An 11,962-nucleotide genomic window follows, 5' to 3' on the forward strand; every position below is an offset into this window, starting at 1 on the left:
CCACTATAGTCTCTCCATAAACTCAATCCTTGAAGGAATTACCCTTAAATCCTCAAAGAGCGTGCTGATTTTCAAGGCTAAGGATAAGTTGGAAGAATAAGCAGAGGAAGTTTTTTAGTGTTCTTTGCTTCTTTAAGCACCCAATTTCCAGGTGTGAACACTCAGTTGCCTGGGTTGTTGGAAGGACTGAGATGGAGTGCTCTCAGGGCTCCAGCACTTGGAGATGGCCCCAGGGCACACAGGTGGTTGTGACTGGTCTTCACAACTACAAGTGTCCACCAAATCCTCCCTGATCCGAGGCAACAGGCTGGCCCAACAGAGTAGAACATAAGCAAATTAGCCCACTCAATAGGAAACCCAGGGATTCAAGCTGCTGCTACTCTTTGAGCCATCAAAGATGAGATTGGCTCCTGATTGGGATCTTCTGGGAGGGGCATGACAGCTGGGGAAGCCCTGCTCAAAGCCCAGTAACTTGGAGGCACAAAGGGAAAAGAATGGGCTAAGTAAACACTGATCCCCTCACACTCTGCTCAGGCAGCCCCAGTTCTAGGGGAGGGTAAGAGCTGACTGGCTGTGGTCAGTTTTTCAGTAAGACCTGACTCACTTCGGTTAAATTAACCATAGGAAGGAAGTGGGGAGGATCAAAGCTGAAATTCTGAGATGAAAGGTTAGGCTTAAGAATGGAAGCTAGCAGAAGAAAATGAGAGAAGGGGTGACGTAGTCTTCACTAAGACTCTCCTTACTGAAATAAAGAAGAAGCTATGAAGCCCTCAGCAGAGAAGGTTCAGGTGCCTAGGGCTGTCTTCCAGGCAGTGCACACTAACCCAAATTTGAGGTTGGCACCTCATGTGAGGGAAGTGAGGGACATCTGAAGCCAAAAGACAGAAACCCACCTAGGGAAGCCACACAGCTAATCAGGTGTTGACAACTACAATTTATTGATCGTATTTTGAGCTTATTTTGAGCTAGTCAGTAATAGGCATATATAGAGTCCGGCAGAAGTAAGGCCTGCTTGAGTGGGGTTGGTAGGGTAATAATATGGGTGCAATAGCCATGTGCTCGAGTGTGATACTGTTATATTACAGAATTACATGTTTATGATGTTGTAATAAAAGTATTTTGTAATATAAAGGGGCATTATTTGCGCCAGACCCTGTGTATGTCAGGCCTTGTTGCTATTTTCTATAAGAAGAAACTGACTCAGAAATGTTGATATGGCTTGGCCACATGGGTAGTGGGGAGAATGGTGAGCTGGGCATAGCATAAGACACCTTTCCCTTCATATTAATTACCTATTGCTGTCCCCAAAATGTAGCAGCTTGAAACAACAAACATTTATTATCTCAGTTTCTATAGGTCAGGAATCTGAGAGTGACAACCAGGGGTTCTGGCTCAGGCTCTCTGAGTTTTCAGTCAAAATGGCAGCCAGGGCTGCCATCACTGGGGCTGGACAAGTCCCATGCAAGGTGGCACACTCCCATGGCTATTGACAGGAGGCCTCAGATCCTCACTGGCTATTGGCTGGTAGCCTTGGTTCCTCACTACATGGGCTTTTACCTAGGGCTACCTGCATGTCTTCACAGCATGGCAGCTGCCTTCCCCAGAGCCATGACCTGAGAGACAGACAGCAAAGAGATAGCACGGTGTCCTTTGAACCTAATCTCAGAAATCTCACACCATTGCATCTGTGACATTCTATTTGTTAGAAGTGAATTGGTAAGTATAGCCCTTATTCAAGAGGGGGAAATGTAGATTCCACATTTTGAAGGTAAGAATATCAAAGAATTTGTAGACAAATTTTTTTATTTTTTTAAGATTTTATTTATTTATCTTTAGAGAGGAAGGGGAGGAGAGAAGGAGAGAAATATCAATGTATGGTTGCCTCTCGTGAGTCCCCTGCTGGGAACTGGCCTGCAACCCAGGCATGTGCCCTGACTGGGAATCGAACCGGGATTGTGTGGTTCACAGGCCCGCACTCAATCCACTGAGCTACACCAGCCAGGACGACATATTTTTATTTTTTATGTAAAAGCAATCTCTATTAAAGATAGATAACCATTCAAATAAGCTGTTTTAGATAATAAAGAGTTGAGGGTGGGCAGCTGTTTAACAGCCAGTGTTATAGAGATGCTGCCATTTAGAGAATGACTAGTGAATTAATATGTACCTAAAATAGCAGCCATATCATCTGAAACTGCTTCAGCTAGTTGTACTTAAATTCCACATTCCTGATGATTTTTTAAAAAATTGCCTTAAGCAATTTGACTGGAGTTGGGGAGATCCAAATCCTGCCCTGCTACATAGTAAAGGTTACCGCTAATTATTTCACAGTACTCTATATCCACCCCCTTTGAAATCTAGGCAGGTTCTAGGACCATCAGAAGAACTTACAGTGTTCAGACCCAGGCTGAGTTTGCAGCTTCCACTTCCTGTCTCTTTGGACCACTTTCTCTGAAAACCAACTACCATTGTGTGATGATGATCCTGATGATGAATAGCCTCTGGAGAAGACTCTGTGGAGAGGAACTGGGGCTGCCAGCCAACAGCCAGCACTAACATAAAGTGGCTCCTTCTTCTCCCGTAGAGGCTGAATGAAATAGAGATGAGCCATCCAAATGTGCTCTACAAACTGCAGATTTGCTCCCGAAGTGCAGATTCAAGAGTCAGATAAATGATTACCGTTTGATTACTCAAACGGTAAAGTTTGATTACTCAAACTTTAATTCAAGATATTCTAAGATTTAAATTTCAAGGAGCAGTGAAAGAAGTCATAATTATGTGTTTTGAGCATTTGCTATGTGATTAAGGTTTACACATCCTTATTCCCTACAACAATTATTATTATTTCCTCTATTTTATAGATGAGGCCATTATAAACATTGCCCAAGATCATGTAATAGGAGGGTAATATTCAAAACCAGATCTAGCTCCAAGGCACATGTTTAGGAGGAAAATGGGAATGAAAGGTATTCCAAGCTAATGCTAAGGACTCCAATCCTTACAAATACAGTATGAACTAGAAAATATATCAATTAAAAATATGTCCTGAGGGTGTCAGCATATTGGGACACCCTCAGGACATATTTTTAATTGATATATGCTCTAGTTCATACTGTATTTGTAAGGATTGGAGTCTTAACTTTCAAAATTAGCACTAATATTTTTTGAAGTATAGTATTCAGAAAACATTTCCTGAGTATTTACAGCTTTATGATGTATAGACATATTCTAAAATGACTACACCCTTCTAAGAATTTAGAAGAAACAGCTCTGTCCTAGGTCAGAGGAAGGGGAAGAATAGGTAGGCATCAGGGAGCATGGAGGAGTCATCATCATAGACACTACCCTTCCTTCTTCCGTTCTCTCTCATTGGCTCCATCTAATGTTGTTTACTGGTTCCGACCCTCAGTTTCTCATCTTGAAAACTAGCAGAACTTCTTTTCCAGGTGTTATGGGCTGAATGTTTGTGTGCCCTCAAAGTTATATGTTGAGTAGTACATCACATAAACAAAAGCAAAGACAAAAATCACATGATCATGTCCACAAATGCAAAAAAAAGCTTTTGATAAGGTACAGCACTGATTTATAATAAAAACACTCAGCAAAGTGGGAGTAGAGGGAGCATTCCTCAATATAATAAAGGCCATATATGAGAGGCCTACAGCCAACATCATACTCAATGGGCAAAAACTAAAAGCTTTTCCACTAAGATCAGGAACAAGACGAGGTTGTCCACTTTTACCACTTCTATTCAATATAGTATTGGAAGTTTTAGCCACAGCGATCAGACAAGAAAAGGAAATAAAAGGCATCCAAATCAGAAAGGAGGAAACAAAACTGATACTGTTTGCAGATGACATGATAGTGTACATGAAAAATCCTATACACTCTACCCAAAAGCTGCTTGACCTAATAAATGAGTTGGCAAAACAGTAGGATACAAAGTCAATATCCAGAAATCAAAGGCATTTTTGTATACCAACAATGAAACAACAGAAGCAGAAATCAAGAAAAAAATCCCATTCAATATAGCAAAAACAAAAATAAAACACCTAGAAATAAACCTAACCAAGGAGGTAAAAGACCTGTATGCAGAAATCTACACAACACTGAAGAAAGAAATCAAGGAAGACACAAACAAATGGAAACATATACCATGTTCATGGATTGGAAGAATAACATCATCAAAATGTCTATACTACCCAAAGCAGTTTACAGATTCAATGCAATACCTATTAAAGTACCAATGGCATGTTTCACAGACATAGAACAAACACTTCAAAAATTTATATGGAACCATAAATGACCCCAAATAGCTGCTGCAATTTTGAGAAAGAAGAACAAAGTAGGAGGGATCACAATGCCTGATACCAAACTGTATTACAAGGCCCCTGTAATCAAAACAGCCTGGTACTGGCATAAAAACAGGCACCTAGACCAATGGAACAGAATAGAAAACCCAGAAATAAACCAAACTCTCTATGGTCAATTAATATTTGGCAAAGGGGGAAGCAACATAAAATGGAGTAAAGATAGCCTCTTCAACAAATGGTATTGGGAGAACTGGACAGTTACATGCAAAAAAATGAAACTCGAGCACCAACTTACACCATACACCAAAATAAATTCAAGGTGGATAAAAGACTTAAATATAAGCCATGACACCATTAAAGTCCTAGAGGAGAACATAAGCAGGAAAATCCCAGATATTTCACACAGCAACATTTTTACTGATGTGTCTCCAGGAGCAAGGGACATAAAGGAAAGAATAAACAAATGGGACCTCATCAAAATATAAAGCTTCCGTATGGCTAAAGAAAACAGTATTAAAATAAAAAGAGAATCAACTGTATGGGAAAACATGCCAATGATGCCTCAGATAAGAGTTTAATCTCCAAAGTACACAAAGAACTTATATGACTCCACTCTAAGAAGACAAGCAACCCAATTAAAAAGTGGGCAAAGGATTTGAACAGACACTTCTCCAAGGAGGATATCCAGAGGATCCAGAGACACATGAAAAGATGCTCAATATCACTAGCTATCAGACAGATGCAAATTAAAACCGCAATGAGATACCTCTTTACACTGGTCAGAATGACCATCATAAACAAGGCAACAAACAAGTGTTGGAGAGGTTGTGGAGAAAAGGGGACCCTAGTTCACTGTTGGTGGGATTACAGACTGGTACAACCACTATGGAAAACAGTATGGAATTTTCTCAAAAAAAAGTAAAAATAGATCCTCCTTTTGACCCAGCAATTCCATTGCTAGGATTATATCCTAAGAACCCTGAAACACCAATCCAAAAGAACCTATGCACCCCAATGTTCATAGCAGCACGATTTACAATAGCCAAGTGTTGGAAGCAACCTAGGTGCCCATCGGTGAATGAATGGATCAAAAAACTATGGTACATTTACACAATGAAATTCTCTGCAGCAGAAAGAAAGAAGGAACTCCTACCCTTTGAAACAGCATGGATGGAACTGGAAAGCATCATGCTGAGTGAAATAAGCCAGGCAGTGAAAGACAAATACCATATAATTTCACCTTTAACAGGAAGCTAAACAACAAAACTAACAAGCAAGCAAAATATAACCAAAGACACTGAAATAGGGAACAGGCCAACAGTGTCCAGAGGGGAGAGAGGAGTAAATTTTCAGGGGAAAGGGGGAAAGGGTTTACAGAAACAAGTATAAAGGACACATGGACAAAAACTAAGAGGGGGTGGAAATGGGAGGGAAGAGGGGAGCACTGGGGACATGGGCTGGGATGGGAGTAAAAGACAGAAAACTGTACTTGAACAACAATTAAATAAATATTTTTTAAGAAAGTTATATGTTGAAGCCCCCAATGCAATATTTATTATTTTGGAGATGGAGCCTTTAAGAGTTGCTTAGGGTTAGATGAAGCCATGATGGTGAGATCTCATGATGGGATCACTGTCCATAAAAGGAGAGACACCAGAGAGCTCTTCTCTCTCTCTCTCTCTTTCTATTTCTCTCCCACATGCACACAATAAAGAAGTCTCGTGAACACACAGCAAGATGGAGATACATATAAGCCAAAAGAAGAGGCCTCGGAATGAAGCCTACCTTACCAGCTCCTTGGTATTGGACTTTCAGCCTCCAGAACTGTGAGAAAATAAATTTATCTTATTTGAGCGGTCCAGTCTGTAGTATTTTGTTATGGCAGCCTGAGCTTACTAACATACNTCTCTCTCTCTTTCTATTTCTCTCCCACATGCACACAATAAAGAAGTCTCATGAACACACAGCAAGATGGAGATACATATAAGCCAAAAGAAGAGGCCTCGGAATGAAGCCTACCTTACCAGCTCCTTGGTATTGGACTTTCAGCCTCCAGAACTGTGAGAAAATAGATTTATCTTATTTGAGTGGTCCAGTCTGTAGTATTTTGTTATGGCAGCCTGAGCTTACTAACATACCAGGTTCGATTTAAGGGTCAACTGGAATGTCAGTTATGAAGGTATATATGTATTTTGGACAGAAAGTATAGAAATGAAGTTTAAATGGGGATTTTTTTCTTTTTTTGCAACAAGACTTCATTCTCTAAGAGCAATCACCTCATTCCTTTCCATCTGTCTCCTCATATCAGAGTTTGGATAACAGTGGAAAATGAGAGTTTGTTTGTCCGTGGCCCTAGCCATAGAGGTGAGGAGGGTGGGCGCAGTGAGAGAAGTTTCCAGGATCTGTGATGACAATGGAGTGACCCTATCTGTCCACTGACAGAAATTAGACAGGCAAAAAAGCTCTATGTTGAGAGCAAGGCACAATCAGGAAGGAAGGGGATGAGATCAGAAATGAAAAGAAAGAGGAAAGAAGAGCACGACTTGATAGCAGAAGGTGCCCACTCTATGGCATGTTTCCCCTAAGACACTTGTATTAGTGGATTTAATTGTGGAAAATAAGGACCAGCTTTAGGCCTGGAGTGGTTTAGGGAAAAGCAGAAATAATACTCCAAGGAAAGAAGAGCTGGATCATTAAAATGAATACTCACAATTTAAAAAGGCAAGAAGTCCTTTGGACTTTCAAAAGCTGCAGAACTGGTTGTGGAATGAACCAGTCAACTCTGTACCTCTGAGTGGTTCATGGGTCGCAGGTGACACATGTCCAATGTTTCAGTACTCCTTTTATGCACTAATTCACTTGATGACTTTGGAAAATTTCCTTACCTTGTCTGGGCTTCAGTTTCCTCAATAATAAAATAAAGAAATAGATCTGGATTAATGGTTTCTAACAAGAGCCAAGATTGATACATTCTTGAAGGTACTCATGGTGAAAAGAGTATTGTCTTTGAATAATTTCCAAAATTTGAAAAATCCTAATGAAATTATACATTTTCTACCCCCACCTCTCATAAGTCTGCACAGGCTCTTTGAAAAACATTTTTGTGTGCTTGGCTGAAGTAATAGCCACTGGGTATGGAAAAATAGGTAGTCTCATGTTGATCAGAGGCTCTATTTGATAGTCATCTATTATATAACTTATTAACAAAATCAAAAGTGGAATTATTCCCTTAAAATGTAATCAGGCAAGATATTTTATAATAGAGATTCTCTGGAGAAAAGTAATAGCATCAGTCTTTTGTAGCCAACGTTTCTAAAACACTCTATTAGATGACTGTGACTTCCCTTCAAGTCCATAATTCCTAACAGCTGCATCTGATTCCTTTAGTCATCCAGGCCCATGCCTACTTGAACCCTCCTCTGGGACATAGTCCTATGTCTCAAGGTCATGGTCGACTCTGACCTTGAGACATCACCTACCTCAGTGTTTCCCTCTGTACCATGCAGAAAATAATCATTCCTTCAAGATGTTGTTGTTGTAAAACAGAAAAACATGAATACATGTAAAGCATGGGTTAACACTCAGTTTTTTTAAAGCAGTTCTCTTAGACATTTGGGAAAATGCTCATGTGGGACCAGATAGTAAGATCAGTGCTAAAACCATGAAAATAAGCTGGACACACCTTGTGTGCCATCCACCAGACCTGGACCTTTCCTTATAACACATTTTGCCTTACTTCCTACCCACCATTTCTAGGCAGAAAGAGAAAATGGACCACTCTTGCACTTGGGAGGGAAAGAAGGAAAATGACTTCTTTTTGTGTGTGTACCAGAAATTGGTCTCAGAAATACTTGGCTTGGTGAAAAATGTGTGTGTGTTCATATATATATAGTATAAGAATATATTTTTTCACCAAGCCAAGTTCATATACATTATATATATATATGAAAAACAGCCAGTAGAGTCACATAAGCCTAGTGAATTGCTTAACTTAAGTGTCTAATTGCATTAAGAGAACAACAGTTACACATACCATTAAATATAGGTTAGATTAACTATGTAGAAAGTTCTTACTGATTACAGTAGTTCTGGGCTTTGTTCATATGTGCTCATTACTCATTATTGTTGCTTATCTACTACCAACCTGAAAAATGAAATAGCATCCCACCCTGCTTCTTCCTTGATCACTATTCAAGAAAAATGTATCTATTTCCAAAGTCAAGAAGTCATTGCATAACAAAGTTCATCTAATACACCACTCAGAATCTCATTCCTACTCAAAGAAATCCTATTGGATTAGAAGAAGGAAATATCATTTCCCCAGTCGAACACTATGATACTCCCATCACCAGGGCTGAATTAGAAACTATGGCTAGTATGCAGCATAAATAACTAAGCTAAGATCCTTACAGAATCATCTCTACATTCATATCTGATAAGAATGAGACTCAAATCAAAACAGAAGTAGACTGACTTCTTCCTGGCCTTTGTCCCAAATCCAGTCTTTATGATACGCACATTTATTCACTCAGAACCTATTAAGCTCTAGGTACTATGTTGGGTGCTGGGAAAAGCAGTGAATAAACAGACACGGTGCCTGCCTTCATAAATGTAATAGTTAGGAGCAGAAAAAGGCATTACAAAGTTAACTACAATTTTACTATAATTATGACAACTACTAAATGAGCTTCTAGCAGAGAAACTAACCTAGCTGTGGGATTAGAAGAAGGCTTTCATGAGAAGGTGGCAGTCAGTTGGACATGAAAAATGAGAAGAGTTGGCCCAAAAAAAGAGAGAATTGACAAGGACCTTAGGCAGAGAGAGCCACATTTTAAATACCCCTTAGAACTTCAAAGAATGGGGGAAAGGGTGTCTCTGAAGCAAGAGTTTGTGCTGATCTCAACACAGTAGACCCTTGGCCCCCTTCAGGATCCTCTTATTTCTCCATCTCCTCTCATGTTCTGAGGCCCTGAAATAGGAAGGAACTTAAACTGTTTAAGGAACTCAAAAGTGATACACAGCAAGTGAGGGGCAGTGTACATGAGGGAGAGAGATTTAAGATGAGCTGGAAGAAATGAACTGGGGTAAAAAAACTTAGACTTTAACCTAAGAGCAAAGGGAAACCATTGAAGGCTACCAAGTAGAGAGGAGAATATATGTTCAGAATGAGACCCTTTAGGGGCCATTTGTTTCCACTTCAGAGTGAGTCATAGTCTGGACCAAGGTGATAATAAGTAAGAATTAAGAGAAGTGCCAATGTCTAAATATCCAACAACTATTTAGATGAGAGTGGTGACAGCAGGTGATGACAGAGATAAATCTCAGATTTCTAGCCCAAACAACTAGGTAGAGAAAAGTCAGGTTTGAGGGGGAAGGTCATACATTCCACAGTGACCCTGGTAAGTTAGAGGTGCCTCCAAGACATTGAGAGAATATATCCAGAGTGATTAGCTGGACATAGAAATGTAGTCCAGAGTGTAAGTGGGTGTTGTTGCTATGGAAATGGTAAGTGAAGTCATGGGAGTGGAGAAAAATCACCAAGGAAAAGAATATAGAGTAAGAAGGGTAGAGAGTCATAACCAAGCCCCAGAGAACCCAGCCATTTGTAAGTCAGAGCAGGAGATGCTGACAAAAGGACTTGTAAAGAGAGGACTGAGCATAAAAAGATATACCAGGAGAGAGTGGCATGCCTGAGGACAAGAAAGGAAACTATTTCAAGAAAGAGGAATGGTCAGTTGGATCCAATGCTATCAGGAGGTCCAGTAAGATCAAGACAAAAGAATTCCTGCTGGATATAGCAAGGGGGGCACTGATGATTTTATCAAGAAAAGTTCAGGGAGTGGCAGGAGATGGGAGATGGGACTGCATTGAATGGGAGTAAAAAAAAGTGGAATGACAAGTATGAATGGCTCTTTCAAGACATTGGGCCAATAAAGGAAGAAGATAAGTTCAAGATCAAGGAGTGAGATGGGGAAAATGATTAAGACAGTCTCCTTAGAAAGCAGGAAGGAGTACTATACAGGTAGAGGAAAGAACAATCTTTGAAAAGAAGAGAAATCCCTTCACTGAATAATAACAAAAAGGAAGTAGGGACAGTGGTACAGAAGCAGGTTGGTTTGAGGATTTGTTGGCAGGAAGTTGAGGTTATTTCCATCAGATGGTTTCCACTTTCTCTGAAAAGAATGAATAAAAAGGAGAGAATTCAGGGATATTTGAGGAGAGGAAATAAAAGATTTGCAATGATGTCCACAGATATGTGGAAAGCAAACAACTCTAGAGAAGCATAGTGGATTTCCAGGCAATGTTGAGCCCAGTTGAGATAGGTAATCATCAATTGAAGTGGTCTGTCAGATTGTATCATTTTTCTCAGAATTCTCTTGGCATCCTGGAGTCAACACAACAGAAAGCAGTATTGGTTTGCCCCATTGATGTACAATAACAAAAGAACAAGGGGGAGAGGACGTTGAAAATATAGGAAAGATCCTGATTAGAAAGATGGACTCAGGAGTCAAAGTTGAATAATGAGGGAAGTGAACACAGGAGAGAGCTGATAGAAAGACTGGGGTTCGGATGAGTTCAAGAAACAGTTGTTGGGGAGGGGATATAAGGGAACTAAATGTTAATGGAAAAATACACTAAAGATTTTTTAAAAGAGAGAAACAGTTGTAATGGTAGAATCCAAATCACCAAGGAGAGGAGGCAGTGGTCAGAGAGTAGAAAGACTGAAAGAAGAAATTTTGGAGGTGGGTAGTTTTGAGGAATGACAAAGTCCATGCTATAACCATTAGAGTAGGTATCTGAATAAAGTCAGAGGAAAAGGTCATCGGAAATCTTGAGGGAATGTAATTGCAAAGCCACATTTTGGATAAATCATCCACAAGGGCACTGAAGTCCATCAGGCTCATGGCAGTAGGAGGGAGGTCAGTAGAAGGCACTGGAAGTAAGAGTATGAGATAGGTCCTCAGATCATTTGTGAGTGAAAGAGATGTGAAGATGTCTCAGCATCCTGAAGCTTCTTCTGTATTCTAATTTCCACATAAATAGAGTTCTCAGAGTTTCATACACTGGGCAAATAATCACGTTTTTAAGATTTTTTTATTTATTGATCTCAGAGAGAGAAAGAGAAAAAGAGAGAGAGAAACACTTATTTGTTGTTCCACTTATTTATGCATTCATTAATTGATTCTTCTATGTGCCCTGACCAGGGATGTAACCCACAACCTTGGCATATCGGGACGATGTTCTAATAAACTGAGCTATCTGGCCAGGGCCAAGTGATCATTTTACATTTTCTAAATCTTAGAAAAGAACAGATCTAGGCAGCAACCTCTTGAGTTTCTAAGAAGATTCCCTATAGACTAGACATCTTGGAATTTCCTAATAAATAAAAGGACCAATATAGTTATAAACATATCTTACCAGATTGAAGTCATTTTTACGTCAGAAAAATAACAAATGCCCACGAATTAATCACACCCAACCTAATAGTCACTCAAATCAAGAAGCTTATAATTTTTGTCACTATGAGTCATTATTCAATGACATTGCAAATCTTTAAATGCAGAACTTTCCTCTTGTGGGCACGTTCTTCAACCTACAGATTTCTCCTATCCCACATATTCCCACTGTGCTCAGTCTCTTTCCTACAT

The sequence above is a fragment of the Sturnira hondurensis genome, unplaced genomic scaffold (assembly GCF_014824575.4).
Source record: "Sturnira hondurensis isolate 20B ecotype Veracruz unplaced genomic scaffold, ASM1482457v3 Scaffold0017082, whole genome shotgun sequence".
Lineage (NCBI taxonomy): Eukaryota > Metazoa > Chordata > Mammalia > Chiroptera > Phyllostomidae > Sturnira > Sturnira hondurensis.